Below are 15,028 nucleotides of genomic sequence, written 5' to 3'. Positions count from 1 at the left end.
ATTTCATCTTTAAAGGCCTCTATCATCATCTTAATGTCATTTTTATGGTCAGTTTCTTCCTCTTCTTCTGTGTTGGAATGTTCAGGTATTGCTGATGTAGAACCACTAGGTTCTAATGGTGCCTTATTGGTTTTTATGTTGTTGACTGTATTTTTGCACTGGCATCTACCCATCTCTTCCTCCACTCAGTGCAAGCGGTGTCTGTGTCTGAGGGAGCATCTCTTGGTCCGATCAATACTCTTGGTCCAATGGGAGCTCTTGGTTTACTTGGGGATCTTGTTCCAATTGGTGCTGATGAACTCTTTGTCTCCGGAAGCAGCTCTTAGTCTAATCACCGGTGCTGGTGGGCTCTGTCCCTGGGAGCAGCTGCAGTCTCAGAGGGTGGGTGGCTTCAAGAGGGGTGGGTCTTGTAGGTTACAGGGTCTGGTGGGGGATGGTGGTATTCCAACCTGTCTGCAAGAGATCTGTCTGCTGGCCTGAAACTGGGACTGCAATGGGTGATTGTGTGGGGTGCAGGGTTGTGCACTTGGGCCCAAAGCCTAGAGGCTGGGGTGTTTGGCTATGAGAACAAAGACTCACCTCTTAGTCCAATCAGCTGGTGGTCTCTCTGGAATATACTTTCTTGATGACAATCCTGCATCTTTCTCCTAGGAGGCAAATAGGTGTGCTGAGCCAGTAAGGACCTAGGCCATCAGGTCCTAGGACCTCTGACCCTCTGGGTCAAGTCCATTACCGGACCCCCACCATTGGAGCTCACTTGCAGGAGGAGACTTCCACAAGTCTCTGAAGCTATCCCCCCTATTTCTTGAGGTGAGTGGGATACTTGAATTATCATCTGTACCATGGCCCCCACCTCCGACTCATGCCTAGACAGCTCTAGGGTTCTGCAGTTGCAGATGCTGGAGGTGGGAGGGTAGAGACCTTACAGCCCTGGGAGGGGACCGGAGAAGACTTGGAAGGAAGATGGTTCTACAGTCACAGACCCCGCCCCCACAGAAGGAGTGCTTCCTGTGCTAGGCATGGGGGAGAAGACTTGGGATGGATCAAGAGGAGTGGAAGTCAAGGATGAGGGCCAAAGATCATGTGGTTAAAGGGGTGATGGCCTGAGATGCCACCACTCAGGAGGCTCACGGAGATTTACTGTTTAGAGATTAGCCTGGGAAACATAAGATGTCCCAGGCTGGCCTGGACCCTCGGCAGTGGAGGAGAAGGAGTGCTGAGGACATGGCTTATTGGGTAAGACTTTGCCAACCAGCAGAGGATCTGAGTTTGAGGCCCAACAATACAGGCAAAAGTGAGGGAGTAGCATAGGTCATACTCAGGGGCTTTCTGTGGCCACGTGGGAGGCAGAGCTGATACAAGCAGTTCAGAAATTCATAGGGCAGCAGGCTGGGGGAGCACACTGGAGAAAAGGCACTGTTTCACAAAGGTGGAAGGCTAGGACCACATCCTATGATGCCTGGTTCCCTCCAAATACTTGCAAGAGACATGTTGCTCCTGCTCTCAGGCCAGTGTGTGCGTGTCCAGTCTACAGGAGACAGAGAGGCAAGTACAAACAAGGACATGAGGCAGAGTTAAGTGGACATTCTGAAGGAGAGCCTCTAATGGCACTTCATGGTTTTACAAAAACACCTAGGATGGCTCACTGTAGGGACCAATGGTCTCACCAAGGAGGACTTTCAATTGCTCTGTCAGCTGCCTCCAGCCTTGGGAGAGCCAGGATCACTGGCCTGAGTTACCACGTGGCTTTCGGTGCTGAGAGGGAACCAATGGCTTCCTGCATGCTAGGCTGGCACTCGGCCAACTGAATTTATTCCCTATTAACCATACGCATGCCTTTATTAAAAGTATTTGATCCCATGGATTGTGTGACTTGTATACCCAGTGACGCTATACCATCACACATGGGCATGGTTCTGAGGACAACTTGTGAGTGTCATTTCTCTTCTCCCATGTGGGTCCTGAGGATCTGGATCGTTCACTCCAGTCCTTGGACTGGCAACAAAAGCCTGTGTCCCCTGAACCCCTCAACCAGCCCTAATTTACTTTCTTAATGACAGTCCCTCATCTTTGCTCTTAGGACACTCACCAGTGTGCCTAGACAGTAGGGACCTACGACAACAGGTCCCAGGACCACTGACCCTCTGGGTCAAGTCCACTTCTGGCCCTGCCCCACACCCATTGGAGCTCCCCTGCTGGAGAATTCTCCAAAGCCTCCCAAGTTACTCCCCCTGTTACTTGAGGTGAGTTAGAAACATGGCTTATCTTCTGTCCTGTAGCCTTGTAGCCCCTGTCTGAGACACGTGCAGGGCACGAGGCTGAAGGTGTAACAGGTGGAATGTTAAAGACTTTAACAGCCCTTGGTGGGACCTGAAGCATCCTTGGATGGGTGTTGCACATATTTTCCCGTATCCCACCTAGAGAGGGGATTAACTGTGAGAGCCCCTGGTTAGATCAAGTGGCCAAAGAAGGAAAAGTAGCATGGAGTGGTGTGAGCATGTAATCCCAGTACTCAGGAGGCTCTCGAGGGATATTACGTAGTTGCTGATCATTCTGGGAAAGATAGAATGGTCCAAGATACCCTGTACACTCAAAACAGTGTTCCTTATGTTCTCATCCCCATTAACCCCCCCACACCCAGTTTGCTCATGGAGATCTCATCTATTTCTCCTTCACTGGGCAATCTATGTGTCCCTCTTAGGGTTCTCCTTGTTAGCTAGCTTCTCTGGGGCTGTGGGTTGTAGTCTGGTTATCCTTTGCTTTACATCTAGTATCCACTTATGAGTGAGTACATACCATGTTTGACTTTCTGACTCAGGATAGTATTTTCTATCCATCCATTTGCCTGCAATTTTATGATATCAATGTTTTTTTTTACTGCTGAGTAATATTTCATTGTGTATATGTGCCATATTTTCTTTATCCATTCTTCAGTTGAGGGGCATCTAGATTGTTTCCATATTCTGGCTATTAAAAATAATGCTACTATGAACATAGTTGAGCATGTGTCCTTGTGGTATGATTGAGCATTCCTTGAGTATATGCCCAAGAGTGGTATAGCTGGGTCTTGAGGTAGATTGATTCCCAATTTTCAGAGAAGTAGCCATACTGATTTCCAAAGTGGCTGTACAAGTTTGCGTTCCCACCAACAGTGTAGGAGTGTTCCTCTTGCTCTACATCCTCTCCAACATAAGCTGTCTTCAGTGTTTTTGATCTTAGCCATTCTGACAGGTGTAAGATGGAATCTCAGAGCCATTTTGATCTGCACTTCCCTGATGACTAAGGATGTTGAGCAATTCCTTAAATGTCTTTCAGCCATTTGAGATTCTTCTGTTGAGAATTCTCTGTTTAGCTCTGTAGCCCATTTTTAATTGGATTGTTCAGTATTTTGAAGTCTAATTTCTTGAATTCTTTATGTATTTTGGAGGTCAGCCCTCTGTCAGATGTGGGGTTGGGGACTATCTTTTCCCATTCTATAGGCTGTCATTTTGTCTTATTGACCATGTCCTTTGCCCTACAAAAGCTTCTCAGTTTCAGGAGGGCCCATTTATTAATTGTTTCTCTCAGTGTCTGTGCTACCAGTGTTATATTTAGGAAGTGGTCTCCTGTGCCAATGCATTCATGACTACTTCCTACTTTCTCTTCTATCAAGTTCAGTGTGGCTGGATTTATATTGAGGTCTTTGATCCATTTGGACTTGAGTTTTGTACATGGTGACAGATAAGGATCTCTTTGCATTCTTCTGCATGTTGACATTCAGTTATGCTAGCACCATTTGTTGAAGATGCTTTCTTTTTTCTATTGTACAGTTTTGGCTTCTATGTTAAAAAATCAGGTGTTCATAAGTGTATATATTAATGTCAGGGTCTTCAGTTTGATACCATTGGTCCATATGTTGGTTTTTGACCAATACCAAGCTGTTTTTATTACTATAGCTCTATAGTAGAGCTTGAGATCAGAGATTGTCATGCCTCCAGAGATGGCTTTATTGTACAGGATTGTTTTAGCTATCCTGGGTTTTTTGTTTTTTCATATGAAGTTGAGTATTGTTCTTTCCAAGTCTGTGAAGAAATCGTGTTGGGATTTTGTTGGGGACTATGTTGAATCTGTAGATTGCTTTTGGTAAGATGGACATTTTTACTGTTAATCCTACCTATCCAGGAGCATGGGAGATCTTTCCAATTTCTGACATCTTCCTCCATTTCTTTCTTCAGAGATTTAAAGTTCTTGTCGTACAGGTATTTCACTTGTTTAATTAGAGTTACCCCAAGGTATTATATTGTGGCTATTGTAAAGGATGATGTTTCTCTGATTTCTTTCTCAGCCTGTTTATTGTTTGTATATAGGAGAGATACTGATTTTTTTGAGTTAATCTTGTATCCTGCCACATTACTGAAGATGTTTGTCAGTGGTAAAAGTTCCCTGGTAGAATTTTTGGTGTCACTTAGTTATACTATTATATGGTCTGCAAACAGAGAAAGTTTGACTTCTGTCTTTCTAATTTCTATCCCTTTGATCTCCTTTTGTTGTCTTATTGCTCTAGCTAGAACTTCAAGTATTATATTGAATAAATATGAGGAGAGTGATTTTAATGGAATTGCTTTGAGTTTCTCTCTATTTATTTTGATACTGGATGTCGGCTTGCTGTAAATTGCCTTTATGTTTAGGTTCCTTGTGTTCCTGATCTCTCTAGGACCTTTATCATGAAGTGGTGTTGGATTTTGTCAAAAGCTTCTTCAGCATCTAATAAGAAGATCATGTGTTTTTTTTCTTTCAGTTTGTTTATATGGTGGATTACACTGACAGATTTTCATATGTTGAATCATCCTTGCATCCCTGAGATGAAGCCTACTTGGCCATGGTGGATATTTTTTTTATGTTTTCTTGGATTCGGTTTGTCAATATTTTATTGAATATTTTTGCATCAATGTTCATGAGGGAGATTGTTCTGTAATTCTCTTTCTTTATTGCATCTTTGTGTGGTTTGGGTATCACGGTAATTGTAGCCTCATAAAAAGTTTGGTAATATTCCTTCTGTTTCTATTGTGTGGAACAATTTGAAGAGTATTGGTATTAGCTCTTATTTGAAAATCTGGTAGAATTCTGCACTGAAAAAATCTGGTCCTTTGTTTTTTGTTTTTTGTTCTTTTTTTTTTTTGTTTTGTTTTGTTTTTTGGTTGGGAGACATTTAATGATTGTTTCTATTTCCTTAGGGGTTATTGGTCTATTTAAATAGTTTATCTGGTCTTGGTTTAAATTTGGTATGTGGTACCTACCCAGAAAATTGTCCATTTCTTTAATATTTTTCAATTTTGTGGAGTACAGTATGACCTGATGATTCTCTGGATGTCCTCATTGTCTGTTGTTATGTCTCCCTTTTCATTTCTGATTTGTTAATTTGGATAGGAGCTTGTCTATCTTGTTGATTTTTCTCAAAGAACCAACTCTTTGTTTCATTGATTCTTTGTATTGTTATCTCTGTTTCTATTTATTGATTTCAGCCCTCAATTTGATTATTTCTTGACATCTGTTACTCCTGGGTGAGTTTGCTTCTTTTTGTTCTAGAGCTTTCAGGTGTGCTGTTAAGTCACTAGTGTGAGATTTCTCCATCTTCTTCTTCTTTTTTTTTTTTTTAAAGATTTATTTATTTATTACCTATATAGAACAGGGTGCCAGATCTCATTACAGATGGTTTGAGCCACCATGTGGGTGCTGGAAATTGAACTCAGGACCTCTGGAAGAGCAGTCGGTGCTCTTAACCTCTAAGCCATCTCTCCAGCACCTCCATCTTCTTTTTTTTTTTTTGGCCTTTAGTGCTATGAATTTTCCTCTTAGCACTGCTTTCATAGTGTCCCATAATTTAGGTATGTTGTACCTTCATTTTCATTGAATTCTAGGAAATCTTTAATTTCTTTCTTTATTTCTTCCTTGACCCATTGGTGATTCAGTTGGGCATTATTCAGTTTCCATGAGATTGTAGGCTTTCTGTAACTTTTTTTTGTTGTAGAAATCTAACTTTAAGCAATGGTGGTCTGATAAAAATACAAGAGGTTATTCCAATTTGTTTTGTATCTGTTGAGATTTGCTTTTTGACCAAGAATGTGGTCAATTTTAGAGAATGTTCCATGGGGTGGTGAGAAGAAGGTGTATTTGTTTGTGTTCGGGTGGAATATTGTATAGATATCTATTAAGTCCATTTGAGTCATAACATCAGTTAAGTCCCTTGTTTCTCTGTTAAGTTTCTGTTTGGCAGACCTGTCCAGTGGTGAGAGTGGGGTGTTGAAGTCTCCCACCACTAGTGTGTGGGGTTTGATGTGTGGTTTAAGCTTTAGTAATGTTTCTTTTACATATGTGGATGTCCTTGTATTTGGGGCATTAATGTTCAGAATTGAGACTTTTTCTTGGTGGATCTTTCCTGTGATAAATATGTAATGTCCTTCCCAATCTCTTTTGATTTATTTTAGTTTGAAGTCTATTTTGTTAGATACTAGGATAGCTATAGCTTGCTTCTTAAGTCCATTTGATTGGAAAGTCTTTTCCCAGCCTTTTTCTCTGAGGTAGTGTCTGTCTCTGAAGTTGAAGTGGGTCTTGTATGTAGCAGAAGGATGGATCCTGTTTTCATATCCATTCTGTTAGCCTGTGTCTTTTTATAGGCAAATCGAGACCATTGATATTAAGGGACATTAATGACCAGTGATTGTTAATTCCTGTTATCTTTTGGTGGTAGTGTTGTGTGTTTCCCTTCTTTGGTATTTGATGATGTGGGGTTATCTATTGCCTGTGTTTTCATGGGTGTATCTAACTTCCTTAGGTTGGATTTTTCCTTCTAGTGCTTTCTGTAGGGCTGGATTTGTCGATAGGTATTGTTTTAATCTGGTTTTATCATGGAATATTTTGTTTACTCTGTCTATGGTGATTGAGAGTTTTGCTGGGTATAATAGTTTGGGTTGGTACCCATGGTCTCTTAGTGTCTGCATAACACCTGTCCAGGACATTTTGGCTTTCAGAGTCTCCTCTGAGACCAGGTGCTATTCTGATGGGTCTGTCTTTATATGTTACTTGGCCTTTTTCCTTTACAGCTCTTAACATTTTTTTTATCCTATATGTTTAGGAATTTGTTATTAAATGGCAAGGGGACTTTTTTTTTTTTTTGGATCCAATCTATTTGCTGTTCTATAGGCTTCTTGTATCTTCATTAGGTTGGAATGTTTTCTTCTATGGTTTTGTTGAATATATTTTCTGTGCCTGTGAGTTGGTATTCTTCTCCTTCTTCTCTCCCGATTTTTCTTAGGGTTGGTCTTTTAATGGTTTCCCAAATTTAGGTTGGAAAGTTTTCTTCTATGGTTTTGTTGAATATATTTTCTGTGCCTTTGAGTTGGTATTCTTCTCCTTCTTCTATCTCCATTTTTTTTTAGGTTTCGTCTTTTAATGGTTTCCCAAATTTCCTGGATGTTTTGTGTTATGACTTTGTTAGCTTTAATGTTTTCTTTGACTGACAAATCTATTTCCTCTACCATATCTTCACCACCAGAGATTCTCTCTTCATCTCTTGCATTCTGTTGGTTATGCTTGCATCTGTAGCTCCTGTTCTTTTACTCAGATTTTCCATTTCCAGCATTCCCTCAGTTTGCATCTTCTCTATTGTCTCTATTTCAGTTTTCAAATCTTGAACTGTTCCTTCACCTGTTTGTTTTTTTCTTGGCTTTCTTTAAGGGATTCATTGATTTCTTCCAATTTTTTGTCTGTCTTTTCCTCGAATTCTTTAAGGGAATTTTTCATTTCATCTTCAAAGGCCTCTATCATCTTCTTAATGTCATTTTTATGGTGAATTTCTTCTGCTTCTTCTGTGTTGGGATGTTCAGGTCTTGCTGATGTAGAACAACTAGGTTCTAATGGTGCCATATTGGTTTTTATGTTGTTGACTGTATTTTTGCACTGGCATCTACCCATCTCTTCCTCCACTCAGTGCAAGCAGTGTCTCTGTCTGAGGGAGCCTCTCTTGGTCCGATCAATACCCTTGATCCAATGGGAGCTCTTTGTTTAATTGGGGATCGTGGTCCAATTGGTGCTGATGAAGTCTTTGTCTCCGGAAGCAGCTCTTAGTCTTATCAGCGGTACTGGTGGGCTCTGTCCCAGGGAGCAGCTGCAGTCTCAGAGGGTGGGTAGCTTTAGGTGGGGTGGGGCTTGTAGGTTACAGGGTCTGGTGGGGGATGGTGGTATTCCAACCTATCTGCAGGAGATCTGTCTGCTGGCCTGTAACTGGGACTGCAATGGGTGATTGTGTGGGGTGCAGGGTTGTGCACTTGGGCCCAAAGCCTAGAGGCTGGGGTGTTTGGCTATGAGAACAAAGACTCACCTCTTAGTCCAATCAGCTGGTGGACTCTCCGGAATATACTTTCTTGATGACAATCCTGCATCTTTCTCCTAGGAGGCAAATAGGTGTGCTGAGCCAGTAAGGACCTAGGCCATCAGGTCCTAGGACCTCTGACCCTCTGGGTCAAGTCCATTACCGGACCCCCACCATTGGAGCTCAGTTGCAGGAGGAGACTTCCACAAGTCTCTGAAGCTATCCCCCCTGTTTCTTGAGGTGAGTGGGATACTTGAATTATCATCTGTACCATGGCCCCAACCTCCGACTCATGCCTAGACAGCTCTAGCGTTCTGCAGTTGCAGATGCTGGAGGTGGGATGGTAGAGACCTTACAGGCCTGGGAGGGGACCAGAGAAGACTTGGAAGGAAGATGGTTCTACAGTCACAGACCCCCGCCCCCACAGAAGGAGTGCTTCCTGTGCTAGGCATGGGGGAGAGGACTTGGGATGGATCAAGAGGAGTGGAAGTCAAGGATGAGGGCCAAAGATCATGTGGTTAAAGGGGTGATGGCCTGAGATGCTACCACTCAGGAGGCTCATGGAGATTTACTGTTTAGAGATTAGCCTGGGAAACACAAGATGTCCCAGGCTGGCCTGGACCCTCGGCAGTGGAGGAGAAGGAGTGCTGAGGAGATGGCTTATTGGGTAAGACCTTGCCAACCAGCAGAGGACCTGAGTTTGAGGCCCAACAATACAGGCAAAATTGAGGGAGTAGCATAGGTCATACTCAGGGGCTTTCTGTGGCCATCTGGTAGGCAGAGCTGATACAAGCAGTTCAGAAATTCATAGGGCAGCAGGCTGGGGGAGCACAATGGAGAAAAGGCACTGTTTCACAAAGGTGGAAGGCTAGGACCACATCCTGTGATGCCTAGTTCCCTCCAAATACTTGCAAGAGACATGTGGCTCCTGCTCACAGGCAGTGTGTGCGTGTCCAGTCTACAGGAGACAGAGAGGCAAGTACAAACAAGGACATGAAGCAGAGTTAAGTGGACATTCTGAAGGAGAGCCTCTAATGGCACTTCATGGTTTTACAAAAACACCTAGGATGGCTCACTGTAGGGACCAATGGTCTCACCAAGGAGGACTTTCAATTGCTCTGTCAGCTTCCTCCAGCCTTGGCAGAGCCAGGATCACTGGCCTGAGTTACCACGTGGCTTTCGGTGCTGAGGAGGGAACCAATGGCTTCCTGCATGCTAGGCTGGCACTTGGCCAACTGAATTTATTCCCTATTAACCATACGCATGCCTTTATTAAAAGTATTTGTATCCCATGGATTGTGTGACTTGTATACCCAGTGACGGTATACCATCACACACGGGCATGGTTCTGAGGACAACTTGTGGGTGTCATTTCTCTCCTCCCATGTGGGTCCTGAGGATCTGGATCGTTCACTCCAGTCCTTGGACTGGCAACAAAAGCCTGTGTCCCCTGAACCCGTCAACCAGCCCTAATTTACTTTCTTAATGACAGTCCCTCATCTTTGCTCTTAGGACACTCACCAGTGTGCCTGGACAGTAGGGACCTACGACAACAGGTCCCAGGACCACTGACCCTCTGGGTCAAGTCCACTTCTGGCCCTGCCCCACACCCATTGGAGCTCCCCTGCTGGAGAATTCTCCAAAGCCTCCCAAGTTACTCCCCCTGTTACTTGAGGTGAGTTAGAAACATGGCTTATCTTCTGTCCTGTAGCCTTGTAGCCCCTGTCTGAGACACGTGCAGGGCACGAGGCTGAAGGTGTAACAGGTGGAATGTTAAAGACCTTAACAGCCCCTGGTGGGATCTTAAGCATCCTTGGATGGATGTTGCACATATTTTCCCATATCCCACCTAGAGAGGGGATTAACCGTGAGAGCCCCTGGTTAGATCAAGTGGCCAAAGAAGGAAAAGTAGCATGGAGTGGTGTGAGCATGTAATGCCAGTACTCAGGGGGCTCTCGAGGGATATTACGTAGTTGCTGATCATTCTGGGAAAGATAGAATGGTCCAGGATACCCTGTACACTCAAAAGAGTAGTATGGAGAGTTCAGAGGAGATGATGTGATGCTTTCCCAGTGATAAGGAGTATATGGACCTCTCTTTGGGTCCCAAGAACACATGTAAGAGCTGAAGGCAAACACCTCAGGACTCTTTCATGGCTGTAGTGAGATGGTAGGCAGAGCTAGGCAACAAGCTTGAAGTTCCTGGACCAGCTAGCCAGCTCTGTGCAGAGGATGACTTGAGACCCTGCCCCAGAAAGGGAGAAGTTGCAGACCAACACCTGAGCATCCAGTAGCCTCCACAAAGGCCACTGGCATGTATTGCGTACAGTGTGCCTCTATTTTTCCTTCTCTCTCTCTTTTATCTTACACTCATGCACACATATAAAGACTAAAATGAATGAGAAGGAGCAGAGATTCCCAGGGAGAGCCTTTAATGGCCTGTTGTCACTCAGGAGGTCCAAGGAATTACAGTGTCTTCAAGAATGTAATTAATCCCCAGATCTAGCTCCGTCTAGCTGGAAGTGTCTAGAGTTAAAAGGCCTAAACTACCATTTGCTCTTTGTGTGGCACAGAGGAAGGCACCCCTATGGTTTCATGGCTTCATATATATGCCAGGAATGTGCCATTCCAATCCAGTATATTCCTTGATTTTAACATCCTCTCTTATCTTTATTTGTGTGTGTGTGTGTGTTTGTGTGTTAGTGTGTGTTAGTGTTAGTGTTAGTGTGTGTGTGTGTGTGTGTGTGTGTGTTGGTGTTGGTATGTGTTTATGTGCACATGTGCATGTGCCCTGATTAGCATGGAATGGGGCACTTGGCCATGTCAGAAGATAAGATGTGGGTGTCAGTTTCTATCTCCCAATTTGACTCCTGGATTTTGAACGTAGTGTTCAGGCTTGGCAGCAAACACCTTCAATCCACTGAGCCATATTGCTGGCCCCCAAGATCTTTTAAAATATATATGGCCTCTGTATTATAATGAACACATGAATAGAAACATCACATAGATAGATTAATATCATGACTCAGACAAACACTTGCCAGAATATACTTTCTTTTTTGCATATGATATTTATATTACAATAAATTATTATTTCTTTTTTTTTGGTTTTTCGAGACAGGGTTTCTCTGTGTAGCTTTGTGCCTTTCCTGGAACTCACTTCGTGGTCCAGGCTGGCCTCGAACTCACAGAGATCCGCCTGGCTCTGCCTCCCAAGTGCTGGGATTAAAGGCGTGCTCCACCACCGCCCGGCTTAAATTATTATTTCATTAACATTTCCTCTTTTTTCTATTATTCCCGTTCTTTTAAAAAAATTCTTCTCTAGTACTATATATTTTGATGGCAGCCTTTCTTCTCTCCACTCCTCCCATTCCAGCACCCCCCACCTCCTCTCTTTCCCAGATCCACTGTTCCTCCTTTGCCTTCAGAAAAGTACAGGTTTCCCAGGGATATCAACCTAAAATGTCATCTTAAGATGTAATAAGACCAGGCACAAACTCCCATATCAAGGCTGGGTGAGGCAAAGTAGGACCAGTAGGAGGAAAAGGGTCCCAAGAGCAAGTAAGAGTCAGAGACATCCACATTCGCACTGTTAGGAGTCCCACAAACAACCTACACTAAGCAACCAAATTACAAAGTGCTGGCTTTGCTTTCTACCATGCTATATTTCAATATAGCCTTGAAAATACTTTTGACTTTTAGATCTATATTCTGGGAATTATACTCTCATTCTGTTTCTTTCCATATTTTGTAGATGATTCTATTTTCTGTAATATAAATTTTATGCTTGTTACTTTAATGAAGGTTTGTTTTACTTTTTTAGTTTTGAGTTTCTCACAGATGATTTTTATATCTTTAGTTTTCATTTGTCATGTGAATTTACACTTATATTTTATTTTATTTTTCTTAATTATAAATGCCCAGATTTGGCTTGGCTTGTTTCTTGCCAGATTTTTTCTTTTTTTATTATTTAGAAATTTTCAATTCATTTTACATACCAACTACAGATCCCCCTCTCCTCCCTCCTCCCACCCCAGATCCTTCCCCCTCAACCTACCCCCCATTCCTACCTCCTCCCAGGGAAGGCCTCCCATGGGGCTCAGCAGATCCTGGTACATTCAGTTGGGGCAGGTCCAAACCCCTCCCTCTTGCACTAAGGCTGTGTAAGTTGTCCTACCATTCCTTGAGTATATGCCCAAGAGTGGTATAGCTGGGTGTTGAGATATATTGATTCCCAATTTTCAGAGAAAAAGCCATACTGATTTCCAAAGTGGCTGTACAAGTTTGCATTCCCACCAACAGTGTAGGAATGTTCCTCTTGCTCCACATCCTCTCCAACATAAGCTGTCTTCAGTGTTTTTGATCTTAGCCATTCTGACAGGTGTAAGATGGAATCTCAGAGTCATTTTGATCTGCACTTCCCTGACGCCTAAGGATGTTGACAATTCCTTAAATGTCTTTCAGCCATTTGAGATTCTTCTGTTGAGAATTCTCTGTTTAGCTCTGTAGCCCATTTTTAATTGGATTGTTCAGTATTTTGAAGTCTAGTTTCTTGAATTCTTTATTTTGGAGGTCAGCCCTCTGTCAGATGTGGGGTAGGGGTACTATCTTTTCCCATTCTGTAGGCTGTATTTTTGTCTTATTGACCATGTCCTTTGCCCTACAAAAGCTTCTCCGTTTCAGGAGGTCCCATTTATTAATTGTTTCTCTCAGTGTCTGTGCTACCAGTGTTATATTTAGGAAGTGGTCTCCTGTGCCAATGCATTCAAGACTACTTCCTACTTTCTCTTCTATCAAGTTCAGTGTGGCTGGATTTATATTGAGGTCTTTGATCCATTTGGACTTGCGTTTTGTACATGGTGACAGATATGGATCTCTTTGCATTCTTCTACATGTTGACATCCAGTTATGCCAGCACCATTTGTTGAAGATGCTTTCTTTTTTCTATTGTACATTTTTGGCTTCTTTGTCAAAAATCAGGTGTTCATAAGTGTGTATATTACTGTCAGGGTCTTCAGTTGGCTTCCATTGGTTCACATGTTGGTTTTTGTGCCAATACCAAGCTCTTTTTATTACTATAGCTCTATAGTAGAGCTTGAGATCAGAGATTGTCATGCCTCCAGAGATGGCTTTATTGTACAGGATTGTTTTAGCTATCCTGGGTTTTTTGTTTTTTCATATGAAGTTGAGTATTGTTCTTTCCAAGTCTGTGAAGAAATCATGTTGAGATTTTGATGGGGACTGTGTTGAATCTGTAGATTGCTTTTGGTAAGATTGCCATTTTTACTATGTTAATCCTACCTATCCAGGAGCATGGGAGATCTTTCCAATTTCTGATATCTTCCTCGATTTCTTTCTTCAGAGATTTAAAGTTCTTGTCATACAGGTATTTCATTTGCTTAATTAGAGTTACCCCAAGGTATTTTATTGTGGCTATTGTAAAGGATGATGTTTCTGTGATTTCTTTCTCAGCCTGTTTATGGTTTGTATATATAAGAGATACTGATTTTTTTGAGTTAATCTTGTATCCTGGCACATTACTGAAGATGTTTATCAGTGGTAGGAGTTCCCTGGTAGAATTTTTGGTGTCACTTAGATATACTATCATATAATCTGCAAATAGAGAAAGTTTGACTTCTCTCTTTCTAATTTCTATCCCTTTGATCTCCTTTTGTTGTCTTATTGCTCTAGCTAGAACTTCAAATATTATATTGAACAAATATGAGGAGAGTGGACAGCCTTGTCTTGTTCCTGATTTTAATGGAATTGCTTTGAGTTTCTCTCCATTAAATTTGATATTGGATGTCGACTTGCTGTAAATTGCCTTTATGTTTAGGTTCCTTGTGTTCCTGATCTCTCTAGGACCTTTATCATGAAGGGGTGTTGGATTTTGTCAAAGGCTTCTTCAGCATCTAATGAGAAGATCATGTGTTTTTTTTCTTTTAGTTTGTTTATATGGTGGATTACATTGACAGATTTTCATATGTTGAATCATCCTTGCATCCCTGAGGTGAAGCCTACTTGGCCATGGTGGATAATTTTTTTATGTGTTCTTGGATTCGGTTTGCCAATATTTTATTGAATATTTTTGCATCAATGTTCATGAGGTAGATTGGTGTGTAAATCTCTTTCTTTATTGCATCTTTGTGTGGTTTGGGTATCACGGTAATTGTAGCCTCATAAAAAGTTTGGTAATATTCCTTCTGTTCCTTCTCTTTCTATTGTGAGGAACAATTTGAAGAGTATTGGTATTAGCGCTTACTTGAAAATCTGGTAGAATTCTGCACTGAAATCATCTGGTCCTTGGTTTTTTGTTTGTTTGTTTGTTTGTTTGTTTGTTTGTTTTGTTTTTTTGTTTTTTGGTTGGGAGACATTTAATGACTGTTTCTATTTCCTTAGGGGTTATTGGTCTATTTAAATAGTTTATCTGGTCTTGGTTTAACTTTGGTAAGTGGTACCTATGCAGAAAATTGTCCATTTCTTTAATATTTTTCAATTTTGTGGAGTACAGTATGACCTGATGATTCTCTGGATGTCCTCATTGTCTGTTGTTATGTCTCCCTTTTCATTTCTGATTTGTTAATTTGGATAAGAGCTTGTCTATCTTGTTGATTTTTCTCAAAGAACCAACTCTTTGTTTCATTGATTCTTTGTATTGTTATCTCTGTTTCTGTTTATTGAT

General features: G+C 42.0%; 1 long non-coding RNA gene across 1 annotated transcript in view; it reads left to right on the top strand.

The window, feature by feature from the left end:
- The first annotated feature begins 2,103 nt into the window (after positions 1–2,103).
- The window catches only part of LOC131898185 (uncharacterized), a 15,820-nt gene continuing 2,895 nt past the window's right edge, over positions 2,104–15,028 (top strand). Inside the window, exons 1-3 of the long non-coding RNA XR_009375866.1 lie at positions 2,104–2,243; positions 8,429–8,587; positions 9,860–10,022. This is a non-coding gene — a long non-coding RNA (uncharacterized LOC131898185). The remainder of the gene's footprint in view (positions 2,244–8,428; positions 8,588–9,859; positions 10,023–15,028) is intronic.

This window comes from Peromyscus eremicus, chromosome 23 (assembly GCF_949786415.1).
Source record: "Peromyscus eremicus chromosome 23, PerEre_H2_v1, whole genome shotgun sequence".
In the NCBI taxonomy this organism is placed as follows: Eukaryota; Metazoa; Chordata; class Mammalia; order Rodentia; family Cricetidae; genus Peromyscus; species Peromyscus eremicus.
The sequence above is the reverse complement of the archived record's forward strand: the minus strand, read 5'-3'. Positions and strand labels throughout refer to the sequence as shown.